Below are 5,383 nucleotides of genomic sequence, written 5' to 3'. Positions count from 1 at the left end.
AGTGAACCTAGTCTATAGTTGAGCTAGGTCTAAACTCTGTGTTGCTTTAGTTAGATTTAGTTCCCTACAGTTTCAAATTACTTAAGGGTGGTTTTAGATCCTTTCTTTTAGCAGGCAGGATATGAGTGTCTTATCCATTTCTCTATTTTCCTGTCCTCAGACCTCATGCTTATTCACTTGGGATAGTTTTATCTCATTTCTCTTTCTCCACACCCAGCTGAAAATGGCCTCTGCTGCATGCTTATTGTAAAACCCAGAGTGCATACAGGGATTCCCTCCATTTTTTTTCTCTTGGTCCTCAGACCTTAGTAATCTCTGTACATTTGTACATTAGAGGTTATTCTCACCTGTCCTCTAGGCACAGAGAGGTGCTTTTCCCTATGCAGTATAAGGTACCATGGCCTAAGAGTTTTCTCACAATTGCACTGCCCTGCCCTCACATTTTAGCAGGCTCATCACATTAAGACATGATGAGTAATCAGAAGTGTCCAGAGGTTTCTCTCAGTCCTACTTCTTGCCCTCAAATTTCAGCAGTGCCCACACACCTGAACCTCCCATGGAATCTGTCTCAGCTCTTCTGTGCTTCCCACAATCTTCCTCATGAAAGCTGAATAAAGCTTCTGGAAAAGAGTTGGCAGATAGTTGCAGATATTTTTTGTCTGTGACTCCTAGGGATTCTGTCGTTAACAATACATTGAAAGTATAACTGTTTTCTTCTTAGTCATAGCTTTCGTGGCTTGTTCGTTATTCAGCTGTTTGGCCACAGATTAAAACATTTGTGGAACACTTCTGTTCTAAGCAAATCACTGTGTGGTTTATAATTTAGTAGGTTTCTTTGCAAGCTCCTATCTCTAATGAGCTTAAGAAACTATGACTTTTAAGGTTCTCGTCATTAGGATAGAGGAGACATCCTCTTGCAGCTCTTTCTACATTCTAAGTGGAAGCAGAAGATATCATCAATTATTTTTAATGGACTAATTCTCCCAAGAGTATCTTTGTAAAATGATTAAAGAAAAATGTTTTTATTTTTTTCAAAAATTTGCCATTTTTTTTTTAATTTCTAAAAGCTTATTTAGGAATAAAACCTTTTAATTTCTCTATGAATATTGAGATGCCCACCATATTGGGATTTCTCAGAAAGATATACAGTTTCTAGATCCTGGATTTACTAAATACCAGGCATAAATTTAATTTTCAGTAGCTAAAATAACAGACAAACATGGTTAACTTCTACAGGAATATCCTGGTTTTACATCATGAGTCAAAAGCAAAATGTTCCTGTATAAAAACTAGAACAATATTGCTATGGAATCAGGACAAGATTAAGAATTCTGAAGTGTAATACAAAATTCCAGGTGAGATTAACATAGCTTTGGAAAGATAAAAGTCATGTTGAATACAAAAATTGTTCACTTAATAAAGGATACATTTCTTAGACCTTAGGAAAATCAATGCTTAAAGCTTAAGAGAGGCAAAACAATATTTTTTTACAAAATCTGAATATAAAATATTATTTACATTTTAACATATAATCACCTTGAATGTAAGTTTGAAAACTCCAGATTAAGGTATTCTAAAGTGTGAATGAATGGTTTGATCATGAAATTAGTATTATTGAACAAATTCAAAAAGTGTATACTCATCTGAATGTAGTAACAAATTGGTATTGCTCTATTTCAACCATGTATTTCCAATTTAAAAAATGCATAGTTGTCTAATTAATCAGAAAAATTCTGAGTTACATAAATTAGCAACCAGTTAGCTCAAGAACAAAAAGAATAAAAACAAATTGTTGACTAAATCTTGGTATATGTATACAATAAATGTTGACTTAAGACTATATTTATTATTAAAAAGTCCATTAGTTCTTCAATACAAAAGGACAAATTATAGCTTCACTATGAGTAAAAGGGAAAGAGAGAAACTGATGTTTATTAAGTAATTGCCATGTGACTCACGCACATCACTACTTTGTGTATTTTTTATAACCTACAATTTATGGAACTTGTGGTTCAAAGGTCGGTTTCTTAGCCTTAGTCCAACACTAGTGGGGCTTTGTTTCAAAATCAGGTGTGACTGCCTTTTAATTCCATCTGTAAGAAAAAAAAAAAATTGGAGGCGATAGGATTAGAAGGATAAGAAGATGAGGCCTGACTTCAAAGATAATAAGTTTTCTATAAAACCACAGATAGTAGAAAACAGAATGAGGAGCACCATCAAACAATAAAATTCTCTCAGGGAGTATTAAGTCAGTTCTTGGCCACAGAGAAAGGAATACAAATATTCTGGCAGCTCTACACACTGGTTATCTAACAGTAAGACAACTTAGGCAAGGATTTAAAGTATTACCAAATCACTGAGGGCTATGGCTGGAAGAATCAATCAAAGGAGGCATAAAAATGCCTCACAGTTGCACTGAGGGAATCTTTATAAAATAAAGTTTGGTTAAAACATAGCTAGAGATCAGCAAATAGCTTGAATATCCTCCAGCAATGCTCAAGGCAATGGAAGAGTTGGCTGTTCATATATACACCTCCAAGATATTCAAGTAGTCGTAAGACTGGCAATTTTGAAATATAAAATGACCCTGAAATATCAACCAGCTGGAAACAGCAACAACTTTCTACTTTTCTGAACAATTGTCTTCTTCAAGCTATTTGTTGTCCCCTGGACATTCTTTGTGAAATTAACTTAGAATTAACTTTTTACATACTAATTTAAAGTAAAATCAGTCCACTAGCCATGATTTTATAATATGTAATATCTCCAAAGAATGCTTTATATTTGGATGATAGCTTTTCTTTATGCTATTAAAATGTAGATGTTTTAATGACAACAATTAAGAGCTTTTTGTATGGGCTTCGTTATATCACAAAGGGAGAAATTGCGTTTTTGGAACAATTTTGAATATTAGAATTTAAATACATAGATAAATATACACATACACATAATTAAGTCAGGTACCAAATTAAATAGAAATTGTAATGCTAAAAAAATCTGTATTATAATATGGCTATGAAATATGTAAGTGTTAATGCTATCTATCTTATAAAGGAGGTTATTTTCTTTAACAGCTCTGCCTGTGAAAATCAGTAATATAGGCCAATAGGTTTGTTTTCAAATATGATGCTTCAAAATGTACTCCAGAAATATCAATTCTGTAGGTTGTTGGCATTTTCTTTTCTCCTCAGGTAGCAAACTTAATAGAATAAGGGTAATTATCAAATATATAGCTATGTCTGTGAAATGTTTATTTTTTATAGTGAACACTTTTCCTACAAGCAGCAGAAAAACTAACCATGAGGTAAGAAAATATTTCACTTAACGAAAACCTAAAGTTAAGCAATCACCCTTTTCCTTACTCATCTCAAAAAACTCAGGATTCTGAGCAACATTAGTATTTGTTAAGATTAGTTTTGGATTTAAGGGACAGAAAACTCAAAATAAAAATTGGCTAAAACTATGGAAGTTTAATTAAATTTATGATGTAAAAATTCAGATACATGAACCACGACTGAAAAGATGCTCCACCGAATTAGAGATCTAGCATCCTCTTATCTTGTTGCACCATTTTTATTTGGAATTCCATTTCCAATTCACCTTATGGTAAAAAAAAATTGCTTTAGCTAAAGCTCTATTATATTCATTCCTGAAAACAATGCGATAAACTAGAAAGAAGAAAAATATCAAAAGTTACGTATCTTTAGTCAGAGCTTAGTGACCTGACAGCAATTAGCATCTAGCAAAGTTGGTACATATATACAGTATTCCAAGCATTCATAAGCACAGCTAAAATTCAGAAAGTATGCTATTAGAGAAAAAAGCAAAATAGGTGTTTTTATTATAATATCTATACAATTTTCTTGTTTTTCCCTGGGATACCAAATGATTGTCACAGCTTCAGCTGCTGCAGTTAGATTTATTCAATGACAGGAAACAGAAGAAGCAGGAGTTATCTTCACCTGATATCCCTTTATTATCTGAAAGGATATTCTTTTTCGAGTTGCTCCCTCAGGATATCTTCAGTTACAACTCAATGGACAGAACTAGATCACATGCCCAGCTCTAGCTGCAAGGACAGTCATGAAAGCAGGGATTTACAAGGAGAATAAGATTGGCTTAAATGACCCAAACCAATGATAATTAATCCTCTTAGACTGGGAACTTTGGAGACAAAACAAAAAGTTTTGTTGGTATGCAAAATTGGAGAATACCTAAGCTAAGCAAACCACAGCGTTTGCCAGTATAACAATGTCTTGGATGTGCTTTTAAAAATTCAATAACTTACTAAAGCCCCAAATAGAAATATTTAGCACAAATTGTTCAGTTTTGGAAAGTGGTATTTGAAAATTAAAAGGAAAAGAAAAGAAGGAAGGAGAGAGGGAAGAAACGGAATAAAGATGAAATGTTTTACATTTCCAAATGTTTACTTAATGTAACAGGAAATTAGAGTATAATATCAACTAGAATTGAACAAAACTGATAATACATCATGTAAAAATATTACACAATGCAGCTAAAATTATTTTTAGAAGTTTCAAGTCTTAAATGTTAGAGAAAGTAGGAAATAATAAATATACATATTATCAGGTTAAAAGAGAAAACTCTACAAAGATAGTTTTAGATATGAAAAAATAATTTGAAATCAGTATGCATCTTTAATTTTTTTTAAAAACAATCATGTGACAAACTAAGAATAGGACAAAAGATATTTGCCCTGTGAAGAATACCATGGATCAATAGAAAACCCCTTATTAACAGTGAGCAAAGAAATAATATCCAAATGAACAACTATTATTCATATTATTAAGAAATATAGTAGAACATTGAAGAATTTATTCATCTTAGTAATGGAATGTTAATGCTAGTTTTTATTATTAATAATAAATAGAAATATAGGTACATTAACTAACATACAAATTTATGAGCATGAGCAAACACAGTAAGATTCAACATAAGATGTATCATACCTTATGCGATATCCTTGCTCTGTAATAGCTCTGTAAAATCACAAATAACCAGATATTTTTAAAGTAATGCAAAATTGTTGACATGGTTTGGCTGTGTCTGCACCCAGATCTCATCTTGAATTGTAGCTCCCAAAATTTCCACATGTTGTGGAAGGGACCCAGTGGGAGTTAATTTATTCATGGCGGCAGGTTTTTCCTGTGCTGTTCTCATGATAGTGAACAAGTCTCATGAGGTGTGATGATTTTATAAAAGGGCAGTTTCCCTGCACAGGCTCTCTTGCCTGCTGCAATATAAGATATATCTTGCTTCCCCTTTGCTTTCCGCCATGATTGTGAAGCCTCCCCAGCCACATGGAACTGTGAGTAAATTAAACCTCTTTCCTTTATAAATTACCCAGTCTCGGGTTTGTCTT

Source organism: Cebus imitator, unplaced genomic scaffold (assembly GCF_001604975.1).
Source record: "Cebus imitator isolate Cc_AM_T3 unplaced genomic scaffold, Cebus_imitator-1.0 Scaffold361, whole genome shotgun sequence".
Taxonomy (NCBI): Eukaryota; Metazoa; Chordata; class Mammalia; order Primates; family Cebidae; genus Cebus; species Cebus imitator.
Note: the sequence above shows the minus strand (reverse complement) of the source record.